General features: G+C 39.3%; 1 pseudogene; it reads left to right on the plus strand.

Annotated features, from left to right (window-relative positions):
* The first annotated feature begins 642 nt into the window (after positions 1–642).
* LOC102441696 lies at positions 643–2,428 on the plus strand (annotated as a pseudogene).
* Positions 2,429–9,887: the final 7,459 nt, after the last annotated feature.

Genomic DNA, 9,887 nt, shown 5'->3' on the forward strand with positions numbered 1-9,887 from the left:
AATGCAACCTAAAATGAAACCTCAAAGGATAATTAATTGAAAAATGATGCAGGACATGAACTATTTGGTGGAGAAGTTTCATGTTTTGTTATTCCTATCCACAAAGTCCTGTGAGATTTTTCTCCTTATCAGACAGAATGTTCAATGTACTAACTGTAAACTTAAGGAGAATTGAGACATTTTAGAACTCCCCTATTACTGCAGCAATGTTATTTTCCTCTAAATTGGCTTAACGGTGATTGCCCAGGGACCAGTTTGAAGTATCTGAAAAAAATTAACTAGAGCTGATATCACCTACAGTGCATGACTAAAACGGAATTATTCACTGTAAAAGTGGTGACTAATTTAATGGAAGCCAGGTTGGGAAAGGAGTCAAATGTGCCTTAGCATTGTAATGCTAGTGCTGTTATGCTTTAAAAACAGTGTCAGGAATCTTAGTAACAGGAAGAATGTGCTATTATTGTGCATGCATAAAGCTAGAATGAATTAACTCCGAAAATTAGTTAGTAAATAAATAAATAAATAAAAAGTGAAAAATAAAAAGTAACATTCACGGCCGGGGGGCTGGGCGGGGACCGGTCTTGTGGGTGAGGTGGCAGGAGGGGCGGCGGCTCAGCAGGCAGATTCAGGCCTCGAGGCCAGCCGCAGCCATGATCCTGCTGGAGGTGAACAACCGCATCATCGAGGAGATGCTCTCACTCAAGTTCGAGACCGTGGCCGCAGGAAACCAACCAGAAGCAGTAGAGGTAACATTTGCAGATTTTGATGGGGTCCTTGATCATATTTCAAATCCTAATGGAGACAAAACAAAAGTTGATGGTCAGTATTTCTTGGAACTTCAGGCACATGGTGCTAATGAGTTACTGAAGAGAGTGTATGGGAGCTTCTTGGTAAACCCAGAATCAGGATACAATGTCTCTTTTCTGTACAACCTTGAAAATCTGCCTGCATCCACGATTCCATTGTGTATCGGGCTGGCATGTTGAAACAAAATTGTTTTGTCTCTGTCTTTAAGAAATACTTCCAGTTCCAAGAAGAGGGCAAGGAAGGAGAGAACAGGGCAGTTATCCATTACTTTCCTGCCTGCCTGGTCACCCCTAACTACCTCTGCCTTCCTGCCTGATCACCCCTAACTGCTCCCCTACCGGCCTGATCACGCCTAACTGCTCCCCTGCTGACCTGATCGCCCCTAACTGCCTCTGCCTCACCCCACACCCAGGACCCAGGATTCCCTCCTCTGGCCAGTTGCAGGCACCTGGGACCCGGGATTCCCTTCCTCTGTCCGGCCACAGGCACCCAGGACCCAGGCTGGCTTCACCTGGGCCGGCTGCAGCCACAGGAGACCATGGGCGGACAGCTTCACTCAGGCCCCAGCTGCAGGCAGCCGCAGGCACTTGCACCCGGGACCACGGGGTGGGCGGCTTGTCCCTCTCCTGGGCCACAGGTGCAGCCACTGGCGCCTGGGCCAGTAGGGACCATGGGGCGTGTGGATTGTCCCTCTCCCGGGCTGCAGGCACAGGTGCAGCCACTGGCACCCAGGACCGTGGGGTGGGCAGCTTTCCCCTCTCCCGGGCTGCAGCCTGGCTAGTACCCATTCCTCTCTCCCCAGTGTTGAGTGTCTGAGCAGTTGCAGCGGTTCTCAACCTGTGGGTCGCGACCCCTTTGGCAGTCGAACGACTCTTTCACAGGGGTCGCCTAAGACCATCCTGCATATCAGATATTTACATTATGATTCATAACAGTAGCAACGTTACAGTTATGAAGTAGCAAAGAAAATAATTTTATGATTGGGTAACAACATGAGGAACTGTATTTAAAGGGCCAGAAGGTTGAGAACCACTGGGTTAAGGCATGATGGTGTGAGGGCATGACAACTATTTGCATATTAGCTCTTTATTATATAGGATAGGGATGATAAGACCAGGTACGTGGAGTCTACCAAGGACAGAGTCACGGTAGTCTTCAGCACAGTGTTTAAGGATGACAACGATGTGGTCATTGGAAAGGTGTTCATGCAGGAGTTCAAAGAAGGATGCAGAGCCAGCCATTGGGCCCCACGGGTCCTCTTTAGCCACAGGGAACCTCCTCTGGAGCTGAAAGACACCGATGCTGCTGTGGGTGACAACATTGGCTACATTACCTTCGAGCTGTTCCCTCGCCACACTGATGCCAGCACTCAAGACAACACCATCAACCTGATCCACACGTTCCAGGACTACCTGCACTACCACATCAAGTGCTCTAAGGCCTAGATTCACACACATATTCGGGGGAAAAAATCCGACTTCCTCAAGGTGCTGAACTGTGCACGCCCAGATGCTGAGAAGAAAGAAATGAAAACAATCACGGGGAAGATGTTTCCATCCCACTGACTCTTGTGAACAGGAAGAGGAAGCGGCTGGCAACTGAAGGCTGGAACACTTGCTACTGGATAGATAATCATAGCTTTTAGTGTTGCACCTCTTCAGGTTCTCAAGGGATTCACCATTTTGGCTCCATTTTGTACTCGTTTGGAAAATAATCTGCAGAAACGAGCTGTGCTTGCAAGAACTTGATAGTTCCCAAGAATTTTTTTTTTAAATCCACTTGATCAACTTAATTTCTTTTCTTTATCTTCCCTTCCCTTCCACCTTCCTTCCAAGCTCTTTTGCTTTGTAATATGTTACTGGTATGAGTTGCAGGATAATGCAATCTTAACTTGTTTTCTCCTGAGTATTTGAGTTCAAAACTCCTGTATCTAAAGAAATACAGTTGGGGTCATTAATAAAGAAAATCTTTCTATCTTAAAAAAAAAAGTAACCTTCACAGTTGCAACATCTGCTGCTTTTTAAATAATTAATAAGGGAAATCAATAAAGCTCTGTATGTTGCATGGGAGATGCATGGGAGACCAAATTGGCATTAGAGCATAAACAATGGGGGAAAAAACTTTTTTTTGAGGACCTCCTTTAGCACCTGGACAATGTCTAAGAAAGTCACCCTCAAAAGATATAGGAGACTTTGTTATCCCTTTTCTATGGGAAATAGTTGAAATCCCTGTTGAAGAAGAAAAAACACGAGAATAGGGATATTCAAAGAAGAGGTTGCAGAAGGAAAGCAAGGATTTTCAAAGGTATTAATACAGTCTTTGACATGTGTTCATTTTACACTTTTAGAATCAAAATTTCACCTTTTTTTGAAAATTATATTTTAACAGTTCTGTAAATCCTTTCTAAGTCACCAACATGGATTCACCTGAGATAGCCATAAACTATTTTTCACAGGCTGCTTAAGTTCAGGCACATCTTTTCCTTCCTTGTAGAATAAGTCTCAATTGGTTTCTTTTTCCTTTTTCTACCTGGAATGTCATACTTAAGAATGATTCTCATTTAATCAGTTCTGACAAGGACACTATTAAGGAACACAAATTGACTTAGTATGTGGGAACAACGCCCTCTACAAAGCTGGCTCCGTATCTGGTTTCTAAGGCTTCAGTCTCACTGGCAGGGCAGGTCCCTTAGCTGACTTTGTAAGAGAGGAATTTTCCCACACTTACAGGAACCACAGGTAAAATCTGATGATGAGAGTGTCTTGGGCTTATAGTCCTAGTGTCAGGATTGAAGTAGTAATTGCAGAAACCTTTAAAATCCAATTTAAGATTCCATGTGAGCACTGACAAACAGAAGTTAATTATCTGGCCTTAGTTTGCTCAATAATATATGTTTTTTTAAAAAAACTTATATAGTGTTAAGTTAATTAAACAATGAGGCCATAAGAGTGAAGTGGGTTTAATGCCTTCGCAGTCTACCCAAGCAAACTAAAACCTAAGCCTGGAATGTTTCAAGGTTAAGAAATAAAAACCTAAGGACAAAGGACAATCACAAAGAGCCAACTAGGCTTTTCAAAAAAAAAGAAAAAGGCAACTGCTTAAGCTATAGCCAATCAAATAATTTATTTCCTTTGCTTCCACCTCTTCTCTATAAAGTCTTTCCCTGGGCTCCTGTGGGTGGAGTACTCCCCACCACTTCTAAATTGGCACTGCCTGATTTGAATAGATTTTTGCTCAAATAAACTCCTAAAAATTTTAATATACCTAAGTGTATATTTTAACAATAACGGTTAATACTTTTGCTGCACCTATGGAAATAAAATAGGTCACAACTAATGAGGACAGCACTTTTGTGATTATGGATAATCTTTGGAGATTATGATCACACAGGTTTAGATGGTGAAAATAATTTTAGCAGAGCCTGGAAGTAGGTTAAAGCAATTGCTGCTTTTCCCTTCAATGCCATACTGGGTTTGCACCTTAAATTGATTTATCTATGTACAGAGCTATCTTATAGCTTTGCAGAAGCAGAGGTTGGCAAGTAGATATTTATCTGCTACAGATATCAGTGATTTCTGTCCAGTGAGAAAGAAACCCCCAAAGGTCATCATTAATTGCTCTGTTATTAAGCTAGTTTTGCATCTAAACTCACATTACTTTCCTAAAATTCCATTATTAACTGATCTATAAATAGCTAACTCTTTAAGTGCACTTAAAACTGGTTTTAATATCTTTCTTAAATAATGAAATATTTGACTCCTAAAAGCTACAGATTAATATATATTATATGATACTGGAAAATAGTAAACATTTTGGAAAATATGATAGAAACTATATGCTTCTAAATATAAAAATACATAATAGACAGTATGATTCTGGCATAAAAATAAATGGCTCAAAACAATAGAAATATGCTACACAAAGTATGTGAAGTTTTTATTATCAATATGGTTTTCTTTTATTAGTTAATGTATACAGAATATTTTTATTAAGATGAAGGAACAATTTGCTTATTATATTTTATATGTGAATAAATAAAACATATAAATATTTAAATGAGGGAAAATAATTGTTATGAACTGTTAATAATATTATGAAATTTTTCCATTTAGATTCTCATATATAAGAACAAAATTAGTGAAAAAAATTAAATAGAATGAAAATAATCGAGACATATGGGAGGCAATTTTATTTTATGAGATTGTTAAATTCAAAAGATAACCTATATAGAAGATAAAACTGAGTGAAGGAAAACTATAGTCACAAAAATATTACTTAAAATTTTAGCATTGCCCTGAAGTGTGGCTCAGTTGGTTGGGCATTATCCCATGCACCAAAAAGTTTCAGGTTCAATTACCAGTCTAGGCACATGCCTAGGTTGTGGGCTCAATCCCCAGTAGGGGGAGTGCTAGAGGCAGCCATGTGTTGTTTCTCTCTCCCTCTTCCTTCCTCTCTCTCTAAAAAACAATAAAAAGTATTTTTAAAAAGTAAAAATTAGGCTTTTACTTAGTTAAATGAATAAAAGTTTAAAAAATATATTGTTGGGTTTTTAAAAATATAGTTTTTTTCAAATTGTAGGCAAAGGAGCCACTCCATACACTATTGTCTCAACCACTTCTTGTGGGGAAAGAATGGAGCCCACAGCTCCTGCAGCACCCTTTAGAAATCTGTGTAAAATTTTAAAGAACTGGTCATTTTATTTGACCCATAAGATTACATTTAGACATTTATTTGAAGGATTTAATTAGAAATGCACATCAAGATAAAATGTTGAAATACTTATTATAGCATCCTTATAATAAAAAATCAATGTAAGAAGCTTTTTATTAAACAAATTATGTTAATTCACTAAAATTCATAAGAATAATCTTGCAAAAACATTTCATTACCCGGGAATAGATAAACATTGCATATATTATAGAAATAACAGTGATTACCTCTATGTGAAGCACACTATTTAGGTACAAATACTTCTGTGTAGTATTTTTTAGTATATTCTATATCATCCCAACTGTGAGCCTTATTAGACAACTGAAGGCCCGGTGCACAGATTCATGAATGGGAGGTGGGGGTATCCCTCAGCCTGGCCTATGCCCTCTCATGCAATCCAGGACCCCTCAAGGGATGTAGCAGTGTGCCAAGAGACAGGCAGTCAGGGAGGAGCCCGAGCTGGGGCCGGGCACCACACTGCTCACGCTCATCCCGGGCCTGCTGTGCCTGCCACTGCTGCAGCTCAGTAGCACTGCCATGGAGTCGGGAAGGGCTCCTGTCACCGCAGCTGTGCTCACCAACCATGAGTCCAGCTTCTGGCTGAGGGGCGCTCCCCCTGTGAGAGTGCACTGACCACCAGGGGGCAGCTCCTACATTGAACATCTGCCCCCTGGTGGTCAGTGTGCGTCATAGTGACTGGTGGTCGTTCCAGTCATTCTGGTCATTCAGTTATAACAGTCACTTAGGCTTTTATACAGATAGTTTTCATAGATAGGTAAGCAGATAGATAGTTATCATACAAATGACTATATATTACCACACACACATACATGCAAAAGGTAAAAATATGAAGGCTGTGAACTATTTTGAAAACTGTTTTGTAGTTTCTTAAAATCCACTTTTGAGTAATTACCTACAATACATGAAAATACATATCAACAAACAGACTTATTCATCAATGTTCATAACATTATTTATAATAGCAAAATTCTGAAAATAACTCCATAGCCCATTAGCAAGCAAGTGGGTAAATAAAATGCAGCATATGCCTATAAGGCAGCGGTTCTCAACCTGTGGGTCACAACCCCTTTGGCAGTCGAACGACCCTTTCACAGGGGTTGCCTAAGACCATCCTGCATATCAGATATTTACATTACGATTCATAACAGTAGCAACATTACAATTATGAAGTAGCAATGAAAATAATTTTATGGTTGGGTCACAACATGAGGAACTGTATTTAAAGGGCCAGAAGGTTGAGAACCACTGCTAAGGGGATTTTATTTAGCAATAAAAAGGGTTGGTTATTGATACATGCTACAGCAAAATTCAGACTCGATGAGATTAAATGAAAATCATCTTCATTATCTTTCACCTATTTCATTTATAGGTTTCTTTTATGCCCACTGGAATATAACCCAAAAGTTGCAGGTAAATTAAGGGTCAAGGCCCTGGCCAGATAGCTCAGTTGGTTAGAGCATCATCCCAATATGCTAAGCCTGAGGGTTCAATCCCGTCAGGGCACATACAAGAATAAGAATCAACCAATGAACATATAAATAAGTGAAACAACAAATCAATATTTCTCACTCTCTCTCCTTTTCTCTCTCTTTAAAAAGAAAAAGAAGTTATGAGTGACCTCTCAGAGATAAATAATGCCTATAATAGATCAAATCTTCTAATAGGTTAAAAAATTGCTGAGATGATTGAGAAATTGTAAGAACACAAATTTGGAGGACACATCTGTTGTTGGTAATGCTATATAAAAAACTGAAAATACATATTTTTTTCCAAATTTAAAAGAAATAAGAGAGCAGTATCATGTCATTTTAATACAAATGATGAAACACATGTGTTCATATGGATCATTCTTATATTTCCACTTTAGAATCATCGTAACTTGATGCTATAGAAGAAAACACACAAATGTAACAAAGAATTATTTACAATACAAACTGAGTTTTAATAACATTAATATCCCAATTTGAATATACTAGTATGTATTTGGGGTATAATGTAATTACAAGGAATATTTTTAAGATTTTCTTGGGTCTTCAAATTCTTTTTTCAATATTTATTGACTTATAATAAATATGAATTCAGTGTTAAATATCCATCTTACTTTTCTTGCATATATATCAAGGACATTATAGGTTACTAGAGGCCCAGCGCTCAAATTCGTGCATGTGTGGGGTCCTGGGGGCGGGGGGGGGGGGGGGGAGGGAAAAAACGGCCCTCTGGGCAGGCGGTGGGATGCCCTTGCCAGCCTGGAATCCAGATCCATCCCGCTGACATTCGCGCTGGTTGTCAGGAGCCACCTGGCAGCCGCTTTTATATTGTTTCTTTCTTGCAGAACATCTAGGGAGGGGAAGCAGCCCAAGTGCCCAAGGCTGACTTTCAGGAGGCCGGCAGCGCTGTCAGGATCATGCCAGCGCCACTGATCCATCAGTGCCTGGCCCGTTCTCTGGAGATTGGACCTGCAGGATTACTGAGGGAGGGAATGGCTGCCCCCGGGCTGGTGGGCCACCCGGGATGGTTCAGTCAGCTGAGCGGCGCTCCCGCTGTGTGAGTGCACTGACCACCAGAAGGCAGCTCCTGGGTTGAGCATCTGCCCCTGGTGATCAGTGCGCGTACAGAGCAGTAATGCAGTGAAACAGTAAAACAAATTTTAAAAAAAAGATAACAATTCCTGAGCTTTACTTGTAAATAAATAATAAAAAACATAAAGCACATATGTACATACACCGAAATGACGGAACTTTTTTTTTTATAAATACTGTAAATGGGAGTTGGCGACGTAACCATGCAACGATGTATGCTGGGTCCGACATAACCCAAGGACTGCCTGTATAGATGGTTATGACAATTACTTGAATTAATTTTATGCTTGAAGAAGAATGATGGAAAGCATTCACTTTAAAAGAAAACTCTTTTGCATTTCTTGAATTATGTTTAAATACAGTAAATATAATACAAAATCAGTATTTCCAGCAAAATAATAAAAGCAAAGAACTTCAACTAAAAGACAAGTATCAAAGTAATAGCAGATATTATTATTCAGATAATTGTGTTTTAGGATGATGAAGTACAGAAACGTTAGGGAAAATGATTAATATGTAAAAGCTGTGCCTAGTTTATGGTTTTAAAAAATACAATTTTATACTTCAATGTACTTAAATTTAAAAACTGAATTAAACTGAGGTTTATAATCCAAAATCTAGGGATATCATGTTGTAGAAATTACTGTTGAAAGCGAATTTCACCCCATTTTCTTAACATAGTGTTAATGTGGCTGCAGTGTTTGGCTCATGAATATAATTGAATTCTGGCCAAATACAAGCAAAAGGTATAATCAGAAAATTGCTGGAAGTCTTGATAGTTATTGTTCCCAAGTTTCTAGTCAGGTATGTGCCAATCAATCTCTCTCTCCCTCTAAAAGGGAAGCAGTTAGCCTCATTCTGTTATTGGCAGCTGTCCTATAACCAAGAGATTAAAGAACCTCAGCACAATCCAAAATTGTGGAAAGCATATTGAGGCTCAGAAACACCTGTGCACTTTGATTATATCGTTAAACTGTTGGATCAACCTGAATAGCACTCCCCTTCTGTACTTTATGGTAAGTGAGAATATATTTCTTCAGTATTTGGACCACTTTGATTTCACTCTTACTTTGTTAGAGAGAAGTGTTTTCTGACTGATAAGAATTTGGGACCAGAAAGAAATGGCATTGCAATGAATATACAATGGAATGAGATTGTCAAAACAAAAATTGCACCATAAAAAGTTAAACAGGCAAGGGAGACGTTATTCAAAGCTATTGTGATGGGGAATTAAGGCCAGAATTCAGTCTGAGTTCAATTGTGCTGAAATAAAGGGCCCAAGAGTTTTAAGAGCTGAGGTAGGGAAATCATAGACTCTCTGTGTATGCTAATTGCCTTTACTCAAAGGGAAATAAAACTTTTTCATACCTCATGACAGGAGGTACTTTTATAACTTAGAAGAAGGCTCCCACAAAATTAGGCTTCAATGCTACCACAGAAACAGGGAGATGGAGGAACTATTTCCTTTAATAATTATATTTCAAAGTGATGACTTTCAGTCCTTGGGAAAGGCATTACTGGGTTAAGAAATTGGCAAGATTTTTAAATATTTACACCTCAAAGGGGCCATGAAAGATTTTACAATTACAAGTTTTCTAAAATAAATGCTCTATGAAAAGAGAGGTAATGGACTTAGAGTCAGGAAAAAATATGACTAAAGTTTAATCAGATGGTATTGACTGAATATTTGTGTCCCTCAAGACTTATGCTGAAACCTCATCTCCAATATGTTGGCATTAGGAGGTGGGGGTCTTTGAGAGATGATCAGGT

The sequence above is a fragment of the Myotis lucifugus genome, unplaced genomic scaffold, assembly GCF_000147115.1.
Source record: "Myotis lucifugus unplaced genomic scaffold, Myoluc2.0 scaffold_24, whole genome shotgun sequence".
Lineage (NCBI taxonomy): Eukaryota > Metazoa > Chordata > Mammalia > Chiroptera > Vespertilionidae > Myotis > Myotis lucifugus.